Here is a 24,215-nt window from a genome sequence, read left to right on the forward strand (position 1 = left end):
CTATGTCGGCACCTCAAGTGATTTTTCCCTCTGATGACCTCAATTTCTCTCTGACCCTTAGAAAAGTGCATCCCCTGTGAACTCGATGCACAGCTGGTTGGGCATTGCTTAACAGCTCACAGCTAAGGACCCCAACACGGGGTGGAAATCTTATGACACTCACACTGGATTCTACAGTTGGAAAATTCAGAAAATAAGAATTCAGTGAATTTCCATTAAAATATGATTCCAGCATCACATTAGCTTCAATAAATCTCATTCTACTTGGCTAAAACATTCTTAGAACAGCTTTTCCAATGGTCACCGGGCACATCTATTAATTGGCCTTAACCAGAACACAGATGAGAAAAACACTGAGGAAGAACATCACATTTTTTTGGATCTTCAAAAGAGTTTCCAGTCAAAAGTCCACCCAAACTGGGGGCTAACATTTAGAAGTTGGACTTTACAGCCTAAGATCTGGTTGGCTAATAAGTAGTTTGGGACAAAACAAAACAAACCAATACAAAAAAGCTTGTTGAACAAAAACTGAAATGAGCACATGATGGATGTACTCTTTCTTTGGTTGCATTCAGCATGTAAAACCACCCATTGGGCTGACCACCCTGAGCTCAAATATTATTTAATGCTAGTGTAAAAAGAAAATAATAATACTGTAGTGTGAGTGTTCCATAGTGTGGCTTCCAATTCACCTCTGGCCTTCCAGGCTCTGGGTAATGATTCATTTTCTCCTGACAGGAGGGGTACAACATTCTCAGGACTTCTTGGGTGGAAGAAAGTTGGTAGGAAGCAAATCCACAGTGAGCCATTAAACTTGATGAGGATTAATACCCTCCCTTACTAGCTTAATGTACAAAATGCATCGATAGCTTTGAGAATTGTGCTTAAGTCTACAGCTGGGAGCAAACCTGTGATCTGTTTTTTTCTTTTCATTTTTTTTTTGAATGTGTATGTACTACCTAACTAATGGTGAAACAAACCCCAGTGCAGTAGAGTTGGGTAGTCCCATTACAGCAATAACATATTGTAAAGGATCAAGTTTCAGGACAATTAGCTCCTGGCTGCAGTTTATTACCCCATCGGAGATTTAAAACATGACTTTTTTTTCCCCTACTGCATTCCAACAATACTTAAGTGTCTGGAACTGACACTGTAAAACAATAATAGAGTGACAAATATCTGTCTATCTGAAGGCAGACCCACTAGCTGGGTTTGTTTTGAGACAATAAATTATAAAACGTGCTTTAAAAAAGTCTTTTCTCCTTCTTTTCAAAGGTTACGGAATTGGGTCAAAACATTTTCTGTGTTGTTGTGTTTTTGCTGTTTGTTGGGACCTGAGGATGGCTGAGTCCTAGCCCAGCTCTCCATGCTAAGCCCCCTGCAGGGACACGGAGCCCAGCGTGGTTTCTGAACGGACAAGGCTCCAGGGCAGCAGGGAGAAAGCTCTGCTCGTTCTCCGTGGGAACTAACAGACAACAGCAGAGCCCCAATGGCGAGGAAGAGCTAGGTGGTCTAAATCCCCTTTTGCAGATATGTAGCTCTCCCCAGTGTCACATTAAGAGTCCAGGGGGACTCACCTGGGCAGTTGTTTGGATGACAGGAGCTAGCTATGAGACTCGCCTATTTGATTCATCCAGGTTTTACAGAAAACCTATAGCACAGGAAAGAGCTGAATGGAGATCCTGACATGCTATAGCATGCAGAGGCTCAAAGGTTTCTTAAACGTACTTCCTCAATGCAGGGTCAGCCACCATCTAAAGCACAAACTCTGATAAAAATAACCAAAACAAAATCAAATAGAATTTGTTCTTTGCTGGAAAACAAACAAAAACAAAAACAACAACAACAACAAAAAAAAAAAACAACAAAAAACACCCTAATCATTGTCCATGAATGTTTTCAACCTACCAGAATTCTGCTAGAATGCTCTTCGTGTTTCTGAGCCAAATTTGTATTAGGTGTCTAAAGTCATAATTGTAAAGTTTTTGTGAATGTATTTGCAGAGGGACTCTCCCTGCACAGCTGTACCACTGATGGTGGTAGACTTGCAGGATTCCTTACTGCTGAGCACCTTCATCTTCTATTGACTTCAGAAATGAGCAGAAAATATTTCCTGAAGCATTGAATACCCCAGTAAGCCAGAAGAGCAAACTGTGCCAACCAGGTAACTCACTGCAGTTTGTTATGCCTCCCCTCTGCCCAAACATACATTAGATTGAACAACAAAGACTAAAGCACAAGAGAAAGTATAATATATAACGTTGCACTTAAAGTCCACTGCACTGTGGAGCATCTGTATCATTTAAACCAAGCTCATCTTTTCTTGGATTTGGAGCATAAGGAACATTAGGGCATCAAGACAATTTTATTTCCTTGGACTGGATGGCTGCTACACTGGAATATCATCTGTGGAACATCACGAGTAGAAATACATTCGAGGACATCTTGCTATGCTGGTTTTTAATACGTACCCCGTTGCCTGCAAACAGTCCTGCAGCTTCCAAAGCAGAAAGCTAAGAATCATCAAGAGAAATGAAAGCACACAGGGGAAAAAGGAAAAGTTGGGAGCTGTCAGGGTCAATCTGATTTTTTTTTCGTGGATTGAAAGTGAAAAGCACGTGCATTTTGCAAAACATGAAGTTGCAATTACAGGAGCAAATTGCAGCGATTATAACATATATAATACTTCTTGGTGACACAATAAACAGCAGTGCAAAGTTATTAAAATTTAATTCAAGTACTATTTACTTAGAAACTGATGTTTCAATCACAACCAGAGGCTCCCAACAGGACCACATTTCCCCCATTGTTTTGGGTGTTGTGCAAACCTGTATATGTCAAGGTATCAAAAGACCCTCACTTCTGTGGAACCGACTGCAGACAGCACCCTGGAGAGCCTGCAACATAAAGCCCTGCTCTGTGAATGGTATCGGCTGCAGCAGATGCTGGAGGCTCCAGGAATCCAGTTGTAGGACTGGGGCCTAAGAAAATATATACCAATTGACATAGCAGAAGAACGAGGCTATTCAATATGTCGTTTTCCCTCCAATCACTTTGGGTGGGATTCAATTCACTACACTCTGCCCAACCATATGTCACCTGTCTAGTTTAAGCGACTTCTCCAGCCCTCCTCAGAGCCAACAGAAAAGAAGAAAGAAAAGCCAGGCTGGAAATGGAGTTGTGCCACATCCTTCACATAGGGTTTCTTAGCACAGGTCCCTTCCCCTCGTCAGGTAATTACAGAAGGTGTCTAGAGAAACCAGCTTGGACTCGATGTGTCATCTCTTGAGAGCTCGAGATGGATAAGCTGAATCCCAGCTTTTCCGCGGGATTTCAGAAGGATCCCACTGATGCCATTAAATCCTCAAGTCCAGCCTTCATCGACTGCTGTCTGAGTTTCAAAGCAACCCGGACAAGAGGATTTGTTAATCTTGTTGGCTGCCTGCACCGGCTGGTTTTGGACAGCAAGGCACAGAGACTAAGAGTAGCCTCGTTCCCACAGGTCAAGGTTAAGGCACACTGGTGGAGCGGTGCAGAAGTTAGCCTGCACTGCCAACATGCCGTGGATAAACACAGGCTGCTCTCTGCGGATAAACAGCAGCCCTGGAACGTCATTTTCCAGTGATGTCGATCTGGCACCTTTCTGCTGCGCTAAACTCACTTTTAAAGGAGTAAAGTGAAAAAAAGTGGGAAAACTAACAATACTAAAAAAAGGACTGCTATAATTAGAATAAAGCTGAGGACGTATTGGTCAGTCTCCAAGGGAAATGGCCCAATGACCTGATTACTGTTCAGCAAAGTAGATGGGAAAAGTTGAAACTGGAAAACTGAATCAGTTTTATGACCTTTAAGAACTGCAGTTAAAAGCGAATTTAACGCCACTATCTTAACATTTGTTTGCAATATTAGTCATTCTTAGAAGTGGGCCTGACTCATGTTGCCAGAGTTTTTCCTCCTGTATAAACTGAAATGCTGCGACATTAAGTAGGTTATTTAATTATTTTAGGCCCCTCCCAAATTAATACTCCCCTTGAAGTACCTTCTCCTCCCAGTGACACCAAGTCTGCGTGGAAGAATACCTGGCACACGCTCACCCCACGCAACTGCAGGCGTCTGCTGGGGATGGCCTAAATTAGAAGCACATTCGCTGTCAGCTCTGTACTCGGTGCTGAGAGGATGAGCGTCCAAAATCTAGCCTTTCGGATTTATTTAGAGCTAGATTTTTCTACGCTGTTACACGTTGGTGTCTCTACATTAGAAACTAGCATTTTTAACTTCATGTGCTTATGCTTGCACGAGCTGAGAGGCTTACCGCTCTGAAAATGATTTTAAAAGGGTTGGGCCACAAAAAATATTAAATTTTTAAAAAATAATCACATTTGATTTTATAAGAGGGGCTGAAAATGGTAGTTGCATTCTTACTGATTGATTTCTCCTGCAGAAGCAGCCTGTATTTTACACGTATGTTAAGAGACAAGGTCATTTTATAAATCACTATCTGATAACACCTGCAAACAGACATCACATCTAAACTCAATGCCCACTTATAATTCTGATACCCAAATATAATCCTTGTATCCCTCCAGAAAAAGTGTTCTGGGTGGAGGCCTCAGAAAATTGGCTCCTAAGCACCCCCCAGGTGTTTGGTTCAAGGATTGTCACCAAGGTGTGAGCAAAAGAAAGTCATGTCAGTGCAGATGGGGTAACTCTTAGTTTCTTTCCTGTAATTGTACCTACAGAAAGCAGGTTCCCTCATAGGTGCTGTCAAACCACTTGGTGGAGGGGAGAGAAAAAACCTTGGCATTGTATTAGCAAGATATTTTTATATTCCCAGTTACTGCAGTCTTGGTGCTTGCTTTTAAGACTGTCAAATATAATTGTTAAATAAGCAACAAACAAAATGGAAATCACCACCCTACAGAAAAGCTAAAACAGCTTTCAGCAAGCACCTGAAAAAAGAAGAGGCTAGCCAATAGCGGTCTGAAGTAACAGTGTCCTAATTAAAGCAACATTAAGATCTGAAACTTTCTGTATTGCTGAGTAATGCCTCCTAGGCAAAAGGGCAGAGTGGCTTTGGAAAATAGCGATACATTTGTGTGTTACTTCCTTACTAATGCAAGCATTTTGTGAAAGACGTGCTCAGTTTTTAGGATCAGCATCTCTCTGAGGCAGGTTCATCGAACCCTGGCCTAACTCAGTCCTGGCAACAAGCGGCAGAAGGAAGAGCAATGGGAATGGGAAAGCGCCACTTCGATCCTACCGACTTAAACAGAGACACACCACGCCTCCTCTTGCTTCTTCGCAATTCAGTAATCAGCTTCTTCATGAAAAGGAAGGATGTAGGCTGGAATATTCATAAAAATCATGAGTTTCAGTGGGTACATCCAAAGAATTTAGATTATGGGTTTTGTGTGTGTGTGTTGTTTCTTTCTTTCCATTTTTTTTTTTTATTTTTTTTTTTAGCATGGAACCCTACCTTTATTTTTTGTGAATACAGATTGCAGACTGTAACACTGGGTGTCAGTTCCTGGCCCACTCAACTGCACAACAGCAACGTGCGAGCTATTTTTCCAAAGCCAATGCTCACTCCTGCTAAAGTGTCAGTCAGCAGCAGGGGCTCGGACAACTTAGGACAGCAAGCAGTACAACTCCTCACTGCTTTACCTAACTTGCGTGGCTCTGTCCTCCTTGCACAACCCTGACGTTGCAGCCTTTCATTGCGTAAGACGAGAGACTCGGATTTAAGTAGTCTCGTACAAAACATACCCCAACCCGAACCCAGTTCTCCAGTTTCGTGCATGGGAACGACGTGGGGAACTCTGCCTGCAGACCTGCTCTACCAGAAACGGCGCGGCGGCAGCTGGAAGTGTTTCTGTGGCAGCTTTCAGTATCTGCAGCACTCATGCGTTACCTTCAGGCAATATCTAACCTTCAGGTTGGACAGTTTTCACCCTGTAATTATCTCCTCTTAGCTGCATGTTGTTATTTCCTGGTCTCACCTGCTGAGGGAAGCCAACGCGCTGGGTGTGCATGGGAAGCTCTCCACACCCTCCGGGAGTCTGCTGAACTCTGCGGGGCATTGGGGCAGCACCGGGAATTGGCACCCTCCACACGGACCCGGAGAACTGCGCAACCAGTCTGAGGGCCCCCGTGCACAGGGAGAGGCTTTTTAGCTGGTAAGCCCTCTTACTTCATCTGTCCTGTCTCTCAGCTGCTCATGCTTAGAAGAGAGCTGACGATGACACTTCATTTACAGTTCGGCTCTTTCTACAGCCTTTTGTCCTATTTTTGTGGCCCAGATCACATCTAGGTAGAGCTGCAGAGGTGTGAATAACAACAACAGTCCTTGGTGCATAACATTCACGTGCTTTGTCCCACCCACCATTCAAAAAAGGGGGGAAAAAATACTTGGAGGCACTGGTAAGTGAGGGGTTGTGTGAGGGTAACGAGGCCAGTAAAGGTGAGAGTCATCTAAGCACCAGTGGGCAATCACGTAACAGGGATGCTCCTAAACACTTGGAGATATCTTAAACAATTATAAAGATTTTTGATACATGAAGAAAAGAAAATAAGATGTCATCAGAATTCCTCTTGTCACTGTGAAGCCGGTTCTAAGCAATGGTTTCAGGATTTCTTATTGCTAGAGACATTGCCGAAAAGAATGGCTGTGGGGGTCTAGGAAGAGAGAGATCCACCTCTGGAGATGTGAAAGATCTCTTTAAAAATTTAAAAATTTCCTGGTGCCAGCACGGTTCCAGGCAGTTTGGGTTTCCTGCTGAGGACTGGCCAGTGGGCTGGGTGGCTGGAAATCAGTGGGAGCTTGGATGGTACATGCAGGCTGAAAAGCGAGGACGATCCGTACTGGGAGGGACTGGCAAACACCTCCAGCTGGGTCGCTAGCAAACATGCGTAAGGGCTGCGTTTCAGGACCTGACTCTCATTAGCAGTAGTTCCCTGGTTCCAGGTCCTTTACAGGATGGAGGGTTTTAAGAACACATTTTACCATCCATTTAATGTAACAATATTAAGCTAGATTTGGCAGGGCCACTTCAGACATAAAACTTTAAAATGAGCTTTTTCAGAGCATAAAATCACAATTGGTCCTGCTAGTAAAAGGATAAAATAAATGTCTATTCACTCTAATTGCTGTCAAACTTGTGATTTTTTGTTTTGTTTTCTTTTATATGTAGTAAAGCCAACTTGGTTTTATTGTATAGGGTGCAAACGCTTACCGTATAATATTATAAATCCTGCAGAGAATTAAGCATCTGCACATTTTTCCTGGCTGTTTCTTACTTTAACTCGAAACGTCTGTTAGCACTGGCACAAAAGAAAATTATGTGGGCGAGCCTGATCCCACCTCTTTTCCAATTCAACTCTTTCCGAAACCTTTGCTCGTGTATTGGCAGCAGGGACTGAGTGCAACTGATGACATACTTAGGAGCATGTGAGAGTGTCAAGAAGGGATTCTGATACAGAACACTCATGGTTTTTATCCACCTCATTATCCCGAAAGGAGAAAAATAAAGTTGGAAGGAATCAGCCTCCTCCGAGCTAGAGATGGAAAATAATAATTATTAGATCAACTTCATCTGCCTCGGAGCCAACACAAAATTGTCAGATCCACAATCCACAAGCTGAGATCTCCGACCTTCGCTAAACACTGCTCTGGTTAACCAGTCCTCAGACCTCCCTGTGGCTAAGGAGGCAGAGCAGCTCAGCTTCCTCAGCAGCTCCTGCTCTAGCTCCTGCGATCCCCACGAGCACCTCCAGTCAGCAAGGAGGGGCTATGTAATTCCTACTCCCAAGTTAAGCGCACTTGCTAGTGCCTCCGTTGAAGGACGTGGACAGGAATTGCTCCCATTTCAGCTGTTTTGCAGTTGCAAAGAGATATATCAATTAAAGGAAGCAATTTCTCTGGCAGGCTTCAGATAACCTCAGCGACAAAGCCACTGACTGAGGAGGTGTTGGATAACCTGGCATATATACACAACAAACGCTTACGTCAAGACACCGGAGCAGAATGAACGAAAACTTCTCAGCTGTTACTGTATTTGTTATCCTGAAAAGCTTCTCTTACCTTAACAGAGGTGGCCAAGGTCAAGGGTAACTCTGCTCAGGAGTTATCCAAGAATGACCACACCACAGATGGTCACAGCACAATGTAACATCTGAATTTGGCAGATTTTTTGAAAAACAAGAAAAGAATTATGCAATTTGGCCCTGTCCATGTCAGGGCTGAGTGGGTGGGAGAAGCAAGTTTAGGAGCATGTGATAGACCTCATGCTTCTACCCTTCCTTTGCCTTTCACTACCATTTGTCCTGCCTTTTAAATGTCTCTAGTCAGATACAAACATCGATCCTTACTTTGCTTCTAAACAGCAAGAAATGTAGTTGTTCGTTTGCAAATCCCAAAGTTTTGCTGCTAAAGGACAGCACAAACTTGGGTTTTTGTTGCTTTCTCTGGATCTTGCAGCCATTGTGAGCTCTTGGGCACAGCAGCACAAGACACAACTTAAAAAATGACCTTTTCCCATCATTACTGGTGATTCCAAGGAGACGTAGTCATGCCAGGCACCCCTTGTCACTGCACAAATAAAAGCCAAAAAGTAGGCTCTTGTTTCCAAAACAATTTCATCATTTCCTTCATTTACTTTATTACCACTTCAATCTGCAAATTGAAAGTCTCACTGAAACTGGAGCTACAAAAAAAGTTCATTCTCTACCTTCTAATTTTATATTAGTTCTTCCAGTTTTGTAAAATGAATTGTTTTCTCCCAAATGATGGATTTCTCCATTTTTTTTTTAATCTTTATCTGTTTGAAAACAGAAAAACATTTTTGAGAATTACATTCAGAATTAAATTAAAGAAATGTTCATTGCATTTCTTTCTGTCACTCCTCAAGGGAGCATTTTGAAAGTGTTTTTTTCCCCCCATTTTTCCATTACACACTACATGTACTTGCAGGAGAACCTCCAATCTCCCATCCAGCTCTAGCACAGATATGTGCTATGCAGTGTATGTAGTATATCATTCTTCCACTAGATGTCCTCAACTAAAATATTATTTACATCCATTTGGGTTGAAAGACTCCCCTGGAACACAGCTTTTCCCCCTGGTGAGAAGAACGCGGTGGGTAAGGTGAGGTTGGGTGCCACTGCTGCTGCCAGGCTTGCTTCTGGCACCCCAGAAAGAAGCCAGGGGCTCCCCTGCTGCCGTGCTGAGCTCCCGGCCAGGCAGGGGCCAGAGCTGGCACCTTGTTCTCCAGCAGCTCTTTCAGGTTCTCCCAGGGGCACCCAAGACCCTCCAGAGGCACAGCGGTCCACCAACACGTTAAACAGATGAAGCACACAGCATGCAGAGAGCTTGAAAACCCCGGGCAGCATAATGCACGTTTCTGGATGTTCTATACCATTTCCATGCTCCTTCCCTTCCAGGAACTGAATAAAAGGAGAACTGTGCGACTGCCCCTTATTGTCACTAGGCACGCAGCAAAGAAGGCAGAAAAGCAAGGGCCGTTTCAGACTAAAGAAGTTTCCCATTCAGGCTTCAGCAGAAGCAGGTCTGATCCCACGCCTCCCAGCACACAACACGCGATGTGTGCCCACCTTTACAGGCTCCTCCAGGCTGGACTCTCGGGAGTAGTGTTTTTTGTTTTTTTTTTAAGCCACAGACTTTGTAAAAAAGAAGGGGAACAGATCCAGTGTATATAAAGCACAAATGACAGTATTACAGAAGTACAGGCAGTATGAGGATGCTGTGTACGTTTCCTGCTGTTCCACGGAACAGAAAACCAAACAAATCGTTGCGCAGTGGTTATCACAATTAAGGAACTTTTCACAGACTATCTCACCATAATGGCACGCTCCAGCAGGAGTGACAGCAGCTCGCGTTAGGACTGGTTGATTCTTCCAGACGAGAAACATTAATGATAGGGTTGGAAATGATTCAGCCTTTAGTGTGCTGCATACGGGGGAAGGATTTTGCTTTTATGTGAAAGGAAAATAAGAGAGACATGGAATTGCATTATTGCTGCTCACTGCTGCTCATTGTCTAAACAAGAAGCGTTCTCACATAGTCACTGTCTCAAACTGAATTACAGCCCTCTGATTACCTGCTGCACATTTGGACACTGCCCAAGTGACAGGGAGCAGGAACTTCACCTGCTAAGAGCAGCCCTACCTGGCCAGGGCAGCTGTAGCTGCACATCCATGCTAGCGGTGGGGCCCCACACCCAGTTTGTGAGACTTGCAATGAGCTTCCTAATACCGGTGCTAAATTTAACCCATTGCTTCATCTTCCCAAAGAAAAGATCTAAAAGAGTTAAAAAAAAAATAGAAAGAAAAGAAATTATACATACTCTGTACAAACATGGATGCGCTGGGTCCTACCCCCAGCTGTGTACTGTATAATTATAGCTGCTGGTTCTGGTTTATTTTCTTTTGTTCTAGTGCGGTGGTCTGTTCTCAGCCTGCCACGACCAGAAAAAGTATCTCGCTTGTTCCTTCTTGCAAAGCTTTTTGCTGTCCTTCAGGAGGGGGAAGGCTTTAATCAGACACTGTAAATGCCTGGAGGCAAACTGCTATGCAGACAAAGCAACCCCCTCCGAACCAAACGCCCAAATACCCCCCATACCACTCCAGGTGCAGAACATAACACACGACAAGAAACATGTGAAACTGTGTTCCTTTTTGAGCTGAAATTAAAGGAATTGGATAAATGATTATATAAGTAGACACACATGAAAACAGATTGACGACTGATAGGGAAACAGGTGAGTACAAACAGGACTGGCGATAAGGGGACAGGTGGGTTAATTAAATTGTGTTTTAAAATACGAAAGATTTGTGCAATTTATTTTAACTCCATGTGATCAGAAGACTACTGTGCAGACTGTCAGCTGTATGACCTTTGACAAAACGATGCTCAGAGGCAGGTACAGAGCCCCGAGAAGGGACTTGTGCACGCCACAGCCAGAACTCACCTCCCGTAGCTCTTGCTCCCTAAAAGTTCATCACCCAATTTAAATTTCGTATCCAACTCCCTGTCATATCTATGTGGAGGAAGAAACACATGCAAAGGTTCTGCCCTAAACCTGGTACGTAAGGAAATCGAGAGGAATCATCTGCTCTTGGTGGCTGGCTGCCTCTCGTCCTTCTGACTGCTGCCCAGGAGCCCAGCTCGGGTTGGACACCTGCATGGCTCAAGTCAGCAGCGAGTGCTGTCCCTCGGTACTCTAGGAAAAGTATAAATAAGTCAGAAGATGATTTCAGTCACTCTCTAACACATTTCCCTTCTTCAGGAGAAATCTCTCCCAGGAACACTCAAGTTCAGTGTCTTGTTTTCCCGGTAGGTAGCAGGATATCGTTTCCTTTGGGGGAAGACTTTAAGAGGATTGGGATTGTTTTATTGTTTTCTGTTTTTTTCCCCGTGAGAAAGTAAATCGACAGATGAATGTAAAAGCCCTGACTGGAAAAGCAGGTCCAGGCTTGTCTGTAGAGAAAAAAAAAGATGGTGATAACAAGGCAAATCCTGCAATTCCAGGCTTATATTACATTCATGGGGCAACAGGGAAAAAATACTGTGCAGCTTTTAAAGCCGCTCTCTATGTCTGCAGCCAGCAATCTCAGACTGTCCATTATTTGTGCAGTAAAAGTCAGTAAAGGATGGAAACAGACAAAATATGGGATGAGAGTGCAGTGGCTGGAGGATGATTGCTGTGGTGTTGCTTTTGTATAAGATGATATAGTAACCTGCAGAAATGCCGGGGCACTTAGAAAAGTCTGATATAGCTTGCCAGGATCTTCCTAAGTGGAAGGAAAAATGGACAATATGTTTTACTTATTTCCCCGGGCTCAATTTTCATTAGCGTTGAATGCAAGAAATCCTGGGTATCCTCTTCCATCTATCAACACAGAGTTTTAGCCAACTAATATTCAGGCATAAACTTTTAGAAGCCCATCAAGGATGCATTAGGTTACAGCCCAGCCAATCCCCCTGTCCCTGCCCTGGCCTGTCCCAGGCTCTGATTGATCAGCAGCGTCAAGGAGCCGTCAATCAGCGCCGGGGATTCCCAGGCCTGATAAATCACCGCGTGCAGACAGCGACTGCTACACATCGTCCTGGGAGCGGGGGGAGAGACGTGCTTGAGACTTTTAAGGAGAAAAATGACAGCAGAAATGGGGGAGAGAAGAGGAAAGGTAGTGTTTCTTTGCTAAAGCAAGGTCTTAGAGAGCTATCATACTTATAGAGCACTTGGTCAGAGCAGATGGTTTTATCTGCAGTGTTGTAGAACAACTTCAGTGCTTGGAAATCTTGTTTCCTTTCCTAGATTCATCATGGGCTTACTCCACTAGTCTTTCAGAAATGAGGATTGGGATATACCTTTCCTATGGGAAACTGGAAGGCTCACATATGCCAAATTGCAGGGCTGGTCTTTGAGATTATCCTATGAAAGATAGCTTAAATGGCCGTACGTTTCCATGGGGAAACAGGTATCTAATTCATTTGCAAAGAATCAGTCTAAGAGCAAGGACTACCAGAAAAACAAACAAACAAGCCACCATCACCACCAAAAAGAAAACAAACAACCCCCTAACCTGACATTGCAAACCATATAAAGATTACAATTTTGTTTTCAACTATATAAGAACCCTTTGGTTGACTTAACCTACAAAAGATAATAACGTGCAATTAACATGTAACAAATGACAGGTCTTATTATTGCTGGAACCAAAAGCACTTCTAGGACAATTTTCCATTCTTGGCTCAGCCTGACTTAAGTGAATAGGTTTTTTATCATTATTTTTTGATTCCCAGAATCGTGTTTTAAGAGCCCAGGGTGCAAGAAGGCACTATGGGATACAGCAAGGAATTATTTTCACTAGACCTCTTCCTGAAAGGCAGTTATTATGAAACTTCAAGAGATGTGTCTCTGATAAACAACACCCACCTTCCCCAGCCTGCAGCCTGTTTGAAGTGGCATGTGGCCAGTAATGAGCTTTGTCAACAGGTTTAATTGGGGTTCTTTGCATTCAGGGCTTGGTTTCCTTCGGAGAGAGGCTGCAGTTCCCTCACTAGGAACTGAACAGGCGTTCCCAATTTTTCACTGCAGATAAGACACAATGCCCACAAGGTTCAGAGCACCACAGGACAGTGCACAGATGTGAAGAGAAAACCAAAGCTGGGCTGACATCCAGCTGGATCCTTAAACATCACATCAAAGTATGTTGTTATTCCTTATTTACAAATCGCATTCTTACAAAACCTATCCGTCCACCAAAAACCATAGGTCCAGATGTTGGTGCTCACAGGACAGATCAAGCAGTCCATGCCTAAGACACCACACTTTCTAGCACTTTATGTGAAAAACTGTTAACGGATGCCATCAGGTGTGTCTTTGATCCGAGGACCAGCTCCATAGCTATGCCAAGCCCTCCATCAGGCTCAACGCAAGTAAGCGCCATCCTGCAGTAAAAAGAGCCCCAGTCAGTGGTGGGGCCACTCAGAGCACGCACGGGTCAGAATTAAGTCAATGAGAAAGTATTCAGCCCACCCTGAATTCAAGAAATAGACCAAGTAATAAGTAACAGCTTTCACATCACAATTTTGGTAGTTCCTTTCCAAGCCCTGAAAATCAATACACACGCGGCAAACAAGCCTCCCGACGTCGCTGTCAGAGATATGCTGCCATGTAGCCGTATCACAGATGAGCCAACTGAAACACAAACATAGCGAAGAGAAAAGCTATTTCAAAGCACCCATCCGTTTTAAGTGCTGAAGTTTTCCTATTTTTTCCTCCTAACTTCCATTGCAATAGGAGAACCAGTGGATTCCCGTGGTGGCACCCAAAACATAAAGCAAGCCTGACTGGTGGAAATAGTTGAAAAGCTTAGCCTCTGTGGCTTGACCCAACCTTAAGAGGGAGCCCAATTATAAAACTCATCGCTTACCTAAAATTTCTGCATCTCAATTCTTTTCACGACCCAGCTCATGCCCTCAAAAACCCTGCTGCCTGGACAGAAAAGCTCAGTGCCCATCCCGCTTCTCTATTCTCTTGATTATATTTTCTTTCTTTTTCCTTTTCAGTTAAACACAGCTCAAGACATTAAAATATTTTCAATAACTAAAGCAAGCTGCTGTTAGGCTGCATGTGCTGCAAAGCGCTAAATTTCATCCACAACTACTGTAATAATTCTTACAGCAACCATTATGATACTTCCAGATGTTGGTACATGCATTATGCTTTCCAAGTACAACTGAAATCCCACATGTATCCCAAAACCACATGGAAGGGAAAAGCTAGATCTGGGGGTGGACAGTGTCTGTGTAATTTCCTTCGCATTCTGCAGTTGTGTTCTCTCTCTATTCCCTTCTCTTTCCTGCCACAGATTAGCTTAATGACTGCAAATAGCTATGAAGGATTTGCTGCAATAAAGGTAGCATGTCACAACAAGCACGGCTTCGAGACAGTCCCCGGGTTTTGCATGCTAGCACCCTGATTTCTTTCAGAGGTTTGTGATACTTCATATTGCCATCCTACAAATCAAAAATGGACCGACATTATGACTATCGTGATGCACTTAAAATAATTCCTGAGGTTTCCAACACAACTGTAATCATTTGCCTTTTTCCCTCTGCCTTTCCAGCAGAAGCAAAACTCTAGGTGGGGTTTCTAAACAAATAAACCAGCAAGCGACTTTACATGTATTCCTTTTCACTTGTCTTTCACTCTATTTGGATAGTGGACTTTCCCTTGTTCATCCTCTGAGTTTTGACCTCAAAAAGTATATAGTACAGAAAAATGGAAGTCTGTAAAATGAAAGCAATATTAATGAATCCTTTCAAGGATAAGCAAACCCAGCTGCTGTGGGATTTCCATATTAAAAATAGCCCGAGCTGTCAGGTAGGGGTGCAGGTTAGATAGAGGGCTAGGTAGGCATTATCTATTTATTTGTTCACTAGCTTCTAGTGCCCTCCCAAAATTGGATGGCTCTCCTGTTGAAAAACTTTAGAGAGACAGCATCTCATGCAGTCTTTGGTTAGGAGTCTAACCATTGCCAGAGGAAGAGGACTTCCTAATCATGATTGACTTTAGATATTACACTGTCATGAGCTGCCAGATTCCTTCTAGACGAATTTTAGTGCTTTTGTTGGCTCGGGGATGACATTTTCATGCTGTCCTTTGAACTGCCAGGCATCTTGATCAGATTGAGGCAAACCCGATTTTCAGTGATTTGTCCTAATAAGAACACTGATTTTTCATCGTGTCACCTGGCACTGTAACCCCCCCATATACTGTCATCGTATATGTCCAAGTATACTAATCCAAGCCACTCCAGAGAGACCTGGGCAACTGCCAGGTGCTCCAGCCAGTGGAAATTGCTAAGGGGAAACCACAGGGACTCTTCTGGACTCTGGCCCTCATCTTGGGCTGCATTTAAAAGTAAAAACGTTATATGAGATAAAATATTTTGTGTTACAGGAAAGCCCTCTGGGTCATCACCGGCTGTGGCGCACGCCGTCTGGTAGTGTCGTGACCCTTTTGAACAAGTCCTGTAGTCCTTGCACGAGTTGTCTTTGCTATGCCATGTGCACAGGAAAAATGACATACCAGGGCTCCCAAAGAAGCAACAGCATTTGGCTCTCCTTATCAAGAGCTCAGCTTTGGTCCCCTGCCTGACAGCAAAGTGCGCTGCTGCTTGGCCACCTACTGAGCAGCAACGTGTCTGAAGGTGAATCCCTTTCTGAGCTGCTCACAGCATCAACAGCAATTGTTGGGGTTAAGTACTCTATTGCGTGAAAAATAATTTCTCTTGACATTCATTGTATGTGACGGAGCAAAAAGCAGCAGGTCTGAACAGGAGAGTGAGTGAAAAAGAGCCCCATTTGCTGCTCTGCGGCATCATATTCTGATCAGAGTCAGATAAGGTCTCTGCTCCAAGTTATGCAACCAGACTGGAAGTGGAAGCGACGACCACATGTTCAGTGTTGCTCTTCATCACTAGAGATGCTCATTTTTCCTCTTTTTAACTGGACTGTAAATACAGAATAAATGGAAACAAATGGAGAAGGGGGTAGTGAGAAAAGAGTATGTCCTTAATTGAGAACAGTCATAAAAACCCCTCATTGGCACGGTAAGTGCAGCTGCCCAGAACTGTGCTTATAGTCATGCTTAAATTCTGAAAAATAAATGCAGCAGAGACATAGAAGAAAAAAAGGAAAATGATAACAACCATTCTCTCTAGGTCTCTCCCATCCTAGATGATTCTATGATTCCATGAATGATGGTAAGGGCTGTGATCATAGAGCAGGCTCATCTGTGACAGTGACATTTCTGCCAGAGGAGGATTTATTCCTCTCTGAGCAGTTTCATTTTTATTTTTATCAGATGCATAGTGCTAGAGAATAATTAAGCATTCAAGAAACTAAAATATTTACTGTTCCATATTTGATTGATTTGGAATATTACTAAAAGCAACCGAAGAATAAGAATTGGCTACCATAATATTGCCTTCGTGGAATCTGTTCACATCAGATGATGATAACTTGATGGAACTACAACAGGATCCGAACTGAATTCCTTTCCTTTATGAATGTTTTTTGACTGTGCTCCTATAATGTGCATGCGTATTACAGATAGTATTTATACATTTTTTCTTGGATCATTTGACCTTCTTGCTGCCAAAGGGCAAATGGGAAGCATCTTGGAAACACTGCTGTTCAAAAGAAGACGTATTTTACACTTGGCACATCACACAGATTAACATCTAAATAATAGGATAATATATAAATATGAAGATGTTAAATATGATGGAATCTGTAATGCTTATAGCATATCTGAATCCTAAAACAAAGACCTATCATGAATTAGGCACTATTTGTTATGTTGTTCCTCGTCATGTTGACATTTAAAAAAAAAAATCAAAATTAGAATAACTGAAGTTCATTCTCAAGAAAAACTGTGTTTGCTCTTCATGAATGAAACTCACTCAATGACCCTTTGTTTCAGAGCCGGGTTTTATTCTCTGTCAGATGACTTTTCACATCCTGATTCAACAAAGCACTAAAGCTTGAACAATTATTTATAGTGTAACTCATGCTTTAAACTGTTCTTTGCTGAACCTCACTCCCAGAATTTACGCAGGGAAAGACTTAGTCTTACGGTGCCAGGAAAATTCTCGGTAGCATAGATAGTCAAATGAGATATAGACCTGGGATTCACTTTCATATCTGATGATCAGTATTTTTCCTAGCACTGCAGAGAAACTAGGGGTAGAAAAGGAGGAAGGAAATCACTTAAGCAATGCCAAGCCTTATAGTGGCAGAGCCTAAAATATGTTAGGCATTTTTACAGGACTGGGGCACGGTAAGCAACAGACAGCACCAGCGAGGGTTGGATTCTAAAGGTGATATTTCTAGTTAGAAGAACTGCTTTTCGTTGATATCAATGATAATGAATAATGATTATATTTTCTTCCTTTAGGCTTTGGAATAAATGTAGCCTAAAAGAGAACAGCACTTCAATTTAGAGTAACAAATGGCATCACTGTTCTCATATGAAATCAAATTTAATTTTTTTTTTCTCCAGTGAATGGCCATTAGGAACCTTTTGTTGTCAGGAGCTGGTAGTGAAGTATTAAAAGAAAATTATCGAACAAAAATGTCAGTATTTTCTTGTGTGTGGTCACCAGAACAAATATCTACTTTTTTTTAAATTATTTTTTTTGGTCCATTTTCCTCTCATCCCTAAGCCTCTATTTTCCCATTCTCCCTATCGATTTCTTCTTGCTTCTCACATGATGCATCAAGCTCAATCGCTACAGAACAGACCCTGCGGTGTGTGCATGGCATGTGCAGTACCAAGCCCGCTGGCGACAAAATCTCCCTTGGATCTGTCAGATTCCTCTGATAAAACAAAGGAAGTGGCAGAACAAAAGGACCTGATATTTTTCTCTAAGATGTCTGCCTGACGTCTCATGCATGAGGAAAAATATTCAAAAAGAGACACAGTCAAATCCATCTCCTGTTGCGATTGTCAATTTTCTGGATGACTGGAAGTCTGTAACCTGTACCTGAACCTTTCTGGTTGCTCAGTCTGTGGGAATTATTTTGGCGGAAGGCAAGACAAAACAAGTCCCTGCTGACTGCAGCAGAAAAGCTGACAGCCAAACGTAATTCAGGAAAACCCACAAGCTTACTCAGGCACCATTGCCTGCGGATATTAGGGTCGGATCCTGTGAAGTGCTGAGGACTTCCTACTGGTCCTCTCCACCCAGGTAGCAAAGCCCTGGAGAAGAGCAGAAACTACCCCGAGTCCCAGCTCAATGCTCTGCTCACTGCCTCTTCCTTTCTGGCTAATATCACAACTGATTTTCATATTCTAATTTTTAATTAAGAAGGTACCGGCATTTCAGAGTCTTAAAAGAAAGACATTGAGAAGAAGATGCTTTGGAGGAGCATACACAATTATAGAAAAAAAATAAATAAAGGCAAACACCAGATTTCTTCTTCAGTCCTTCATTATCTATACATTAAAAATACTAAAGGCCTTTTACAAAGGCCCAAGTTACGTTTGGGATATTGCATTTTCCTCCTTAGTTTTGTTTAAATTGTGCCCAACAATTAATTGCAGAAAACCACAGAACTATTCCTCTTGGAAATTACACATTTACACTTGTCAAAGATGACATCTGTTAATTACATATAGTGAGGATCTGCATAATTTTGCTTTGATCCTGTGTTTCGTCCTGGCCCTGGATAAGCTGCCTACTTGTGCCCCAGGGTCACGGGGCAGTGTAAGGGACAGGACAGCACACAGGTGTAGACACCAGCGGCGTCTGCGACAGAAAACTCAAGGAAATATTTGGAAACAGTGAAAGTGAGAAATCGCTGGAAAAAGCTGCTTCTTTTACTCATTGTGTCCGGAACCAAAATGAATCACAAACAAAACCTTTATGACTGATCTGTCACTCCTCTTTAGCTTCAAGTCCAATACTCACGCTCTGCCAGCTAGCTCCTGCAGGTAGAAGACAGCTCTCTAGCCAGCGCTGTATGTTTCTTACCAGCAGAGTGATAATTCAGTTTATAAATTTTGAATCTTTTAATGTGCATAAATCTGTAGATATATATTGCAAGACGTCCTATGCATTCTTATCTGCTGTAGGGCCAGATTGCTCCTAAAACGATCTCATTTGGGGAGCAGAGCACATTTGACTTCTGTCCTGAGCCTCAGGTTTGCACTGGGATTAATTCTCCATTCAGAACCTTTATTAGGCATCGGGCTGCTCTTTGCTAGCATTACCTTGCTTTCCATTTGCAGCTCACCCCAATTTTCAGCATTACGGGAGATTCCCAGCTTTTCCAACCCCTGCAGTTCTCAGGCTCCCCAGCAAAGAGGGTGCCTCACCCCTCCACTCTTTCTCTTCCTCAGTTCTGCTCCTGGGTAGCATTTCAAGAATCTCCCCAGTCTGTTCCCCTGGCTAAACCCATGGTGCTTTTGCCAAGCATTTTTTCATTAAGAAAAAAGGAACGATAACTAAAATAATTTGGGTTTGTCTGGGGCTGTGCATCACACAGTGTATTACAGAGTAAAGTAATACTAAGAGTCTCCTATACCTGTAGGTAGCATCAATGGAACAATCGATTTCAATTTAACTCCACTGTCATCCTTTGAAAAATATTTAAATCAGCTAAATCTTCTAGAAGTCCTAAAATTAGAGCTGTTTGACCATTGAGCAGAACAGAATAAGCCTCTCTTCAGATCAAAACAGTAAATCCTTTAAGAAGTTAGAATACATTTATTAGAAAAAAAAAAAAAGTTATGGATGTTTTGGAGGTCAGGCGAAAATGCCTGGGAGACCCATTTCATTTGATCCATGGAGGTCAATGTTTATATTTTTTTGCTATTTATGTGTGAAATGTTATATGAATGAAGTGTATTATTTGATAATTTACTGCTGCATTTTGCCAGATTTTCTCTAAAAGTTGGGAAAATATGTTTTCCAAAGGTCTGGGTCTACAGACAAGAAGATAGCACTGAAATCAATTGAAAGATCTTTTGCTTTGTGACCAGGCTTTCTCCTGGGAGGTGCTGATCATGTTCATGGGTGAAGAGAAAGAAGAAAAAGTAGCAAGCCACCAAGAAAGTAAGTGTTCCAGAAACATTTTTTTTTTTCCTGACTGAGTAGGTATGTTTTCCTTCTTCAAAACACTTCTGTGATGGCCCAAGCTTGTCAATAGTTGGACTCGTGGTGTATTTGAGGCCAGCTTTATGTTTAATATGCTGTAATCTACTGACTGCCCTCCTTTGCAGAGTGATGGGTATGTTTGGGAGGCAGGAATGATGTAGATGTGTAGATGTGGCCTTACGTTTCAACCATCGCAAACCATGCAAGGTCCAGAATGCTACTGAATTCAGCTCAAACCGAGAGAAATTAGGTGGCAAGAAAGGAACGCTTACAGAAGTGAGCAACAGAGTTTAGTGTTATTATTTGGTCTGATCCTCTTTATATGAGGATGTTCATTGTAAGTTTTTTGGATTTTTTTTTTTATAATACAGCAAAAAGAAATCATGTTGGACACCTAGATTTCTTCTTTTAAAGCATTTCAAATCTCTACTTTTATGTTGCTAAACCTGAATAAAAATAATTATCGCATACAACGATTTGCAAACCTTTTAATTAACGAAACTACAAAAAAGGAGAGGGAGAAAAAAAGCAAATATCAAGAAAAATTGCAACAGGTTTTCTCTAAGCATGGGTGGAGTGGAAAAAGTGAGCCAGGATAATTACCCACACTTAGTCATAAGGAGCAGGAAACACAGTAAAAGAAAAAAAAATCTAATTGGAGCTGTTTTTCATATATATATTAAGGTGTTAATTTCCATCACATCACACAATATGAACATATGACTTGAAGTTCAGGATTCTTTGCCCACATATGAAATGACTAAAGAAAAGAAAGTACACATGCAGATATTGATACACACATGCACGCACTTACGTATACATACACCAACTTATGCAATACTTCATGTTCATGGAAAGTTTTGCTTCTTTGCTTTTGGCCATAGGCTGCTAGCGCTTCTACACAGGAGTACAGGACAGACAAAAAAATGGAACTGCAAAACCATGAGGCTGAAAGCCAATTGCATAAGCTGACAGAAAAGAGGTCTCTATCTTCTTGTAGACCAGGTCCAATGAGGTGTCAGATAACCACAAAGCCTCAAGGTAATTAAGAATGACCACAACAAATCCTCATTCCTTCAGGAAGGAATGGAAAATTCATCTCTTTGCCATAGCTTTCCCTTTTTTCCAAAGAGCATGAGGAAAAAGCTGGACATATAACTCTGTTTGTGGGCCAGCGGTACGTGTTCTTGGTGTGCTCTGAAACAATACCAATTCATAGGAAATGTGACAGATCGATCCATCTGTTTTTTCTGCAGTTTGAAATGGTCTGTGTGACAGGAGAGCACGGGAATTTGAGGCTTCCCGAGAGCCAAATCTCTCTGCTGGTATAAATTTCTGTAGCTTATCCAGCTAAGTGGTTGGACCTATGGATCATCAGTAACCCCAGTGTCACAGCCTGTCTTTGCTAACTTTGGGTGTTGCCCTTGTTCATCTTTATGTCATGCCATGTCAGGGTTTTTAGAATTACACATACTGATGGGTTTGTTGTTCTAAAGGGTGGTGGTATTACAGGCACAAGTTCTCTGGAGCAACCTCCTTTCCGAGCTACACAAGTTGTCAAATGGAAAGTCACCTAAGAATTAGCATGGAAAAAAGAAAACCCACAGAAGTAAGCAAACAAAAAACCTCATATATTTGTATATGCAGTGAGAGTGCCACTTTCCTCCCATTTCTGCTCTCATTGTTGAAGAATGGCATTCAATAACACTAACTCATTAACCTCTACAGAGAGAGAATGTTAATTTGGGTGGCAACATGGAAAGATGCTGGCAAAACTACTACGGGTTAAGAAATAGATTTGACTAGGCAACGTAATGTCAGAGACAATTCATAAACTGTTCCATGAGTTCATGTCTCTTACCTTCTCTTCCTCTATGTTCCATCTAAAAATAGCAAGTGTCTATCCACATCCCTGGGAAGTGGCAACACAGATACCTGTCAGTAACACCAGAAGCCTAGCTGTCTCCAAAGGTCTAAGAAACGCCCATTGACTCACAGGGCTTCAAGATGCCAGTCAACCTAGGCAATGAGGTATCCTAATTTTCCTCCTATCTACTCTAGTGAGCTAATATAGGAAAGGAAGTGATTTCCATTGGAAATGTCTAATTCTTTAGCTTTGACTCCAACAACAACAACAACAAAACTGGACCAACATGTGATTAGCTGAAAAATTTCTCATCCCCAAACCAATCACCTACTGAAATACTCTCTGGTCCTAAGATAATCACTTGTACCATAACCACATGAATTTCAATGGTGACAGCTATCCAGAATTAAAGGACTAAAAAAAAGGCCTAATACACTATTTAAACAAATAATGGGTGATGTAAAATTGATTTGTGTACACCAAGCATTTGCATTATTCACAGCTATTACGCTTTCAGATCCTCCAGGAAGGAGCAAGAGGCTGCGACAGCTCAAATATAACATTAAAAAAGCTTCGTGTCCCTGGAATAGATACAGATGCATGTAAAACATGGAGAAATGCACAGACTACTCCAGAAATAAGAAATGACCAGACGGGTCCAGACTAATCCCCTTTTCTCAGTCTGTATATTTGAAACGGTAGTCCCAAGGCTTGAGTCTCCACTGCACAAATATTCTGTTTCTCAGATAAAGAGATGAAGAATCATAGTAGATGCCACATAAGGTCTGTAATACCAACAAAAAGAGAGAAATCCTCCCTGGAGTTTCCTTTCTAATCCAAGAAGAAAGTGTTAAAAAGAGGTTTGGAGCAGAGATGTTGAGAGTTGGCCAGCCATGTGGCCGTGGTCATGGTTTGAGAAGCTTATGATTCATTTTGGTGTGTTATAGTTTTTCAATGTCATCTTAGTCATCTCCTTTCCCAATATGAGTAAAGTTATTTACAACTCATCTACCTTCTGCAACCAGAAGGAGTTGGGCAGCTGAGGCACTCTCCAAAAAACACAGTGAGAACTGACCCCAGCACAGAAACATGTCCAGTGTATGTTTTCTCTAGTGTCTTAAAAATGTGCTGTGGATTTAGCAGTTTCTATAGATCTTAATAGTGTTTATCAGTTTTGTAGTGAATGAGTTTTGATTCAAAACGATCTAATGCATGACTAATACAGCTCTGCTTCAGAATTAAGTTTCCTTAGACCAGAGCAGTACTTGGACTGTTTAAGTAAGAACCTGGAAGCTCACCTGACATATAAAAAAACCCCTCTGTTATTATGATCAATAAGTCAGAGTACTCTAATGTGTCTCCTTCTCCTGCCATCCCCAGCACATGGGCCATTTGAGCTCTGTGGTGCCATTTCCTCTTGCTGCTCCCTTGTTCCTCCCAGACTTCTGACAGTCTGGCTGGGGCAGGGCATGAGTCTGTCGTTCATCCTCCTTACGAATCAGCTACGCCACTGTGGAATTTTTATTGGCCATAAATACTTTATTGGCCAGATTAATATGATTTAAAGTGTTGCACCTAGTAAATACTGTGTGCTATTTGCTTTAGCAATACCTGTGGAAAAGAGCAACCTGGGGATCCAGGCAATGTCGGGAGTAGTGGAAGTAGGGGATCTGAATCACTAGAGGGGGCCTGGATGAAGAACGATCTGAGGTTGCTCTTGGAGGGAGGTCCATGTAGCATTGGGACTCTCCGTTGGTGCGTGCTGCTACCATGTGTTGTAATGTTCCACTTCACTGACTGTCAAAGCTTTCGACAACCTCGCCTGCTGACTTGTGACCAGAGGATCCCTTTCAACACAGGGAAAGTCTGCTGAGGGAAGGAAAGAAAGAAACACTTTTAAAAAGAAATAAATGGTAGTTGGTTTTCTGGTGGTCTCATTTTTATTGCCTGTGGATTTGCTGCTGGAGTCCTGTCTTCATTGTAGAGGTCAATGCTGATGTGTATTGTTACAGGATGCAAGACATGGCTTATACCTGCTTCAACTACTGTCATAATAATGGGAGGGGGAAAAGCACACTTATTAAAAGATATTTTGCAAAGACACGTGGATTCCTGGCCCAAAGAGAAAGAAGAAAAGGCCAATTTACTTGGGTTTACC

The 24,215-nt window shown here is 42.3% G+C and overlaps 1 long non-coding RNA gene across 1 annotated transcript; it reads left to right on the forward strand.

Annotated features, from left to right (window-relative positions):
- The first annotated feature begins 5,201 nt into the window (after positions 1 to 5,201).
- Positions 5,202 to 22,427, forward strand: LOC308180112. Its single transcript, XR_013940754.1, has 3 exons — positions 5,202 to 6,176; positions 20,076 to 20,148; positions 22,084 to 22,427. It is a non-coding gene; the product is annotated as an uncharacterized lncRNA (long non-coding RNA).
- The last annotated feature ends 1,788 nt before the right edge of the window (positions 22,428 to 24,215 follow it).

Source organism: Anser brachyrhynchus (genome assembly GCF_964034855.1).
Source record: "Anser brachyrhynchus genome assembly, chromosome: 18".
Classification (NCBI taxonomy): domain Eukaryota; kingdom Metazoa; phylum Chordata; class Aves; order Anseriformes; family Anatidae; genus Anser; species Anser brachyrhynchus.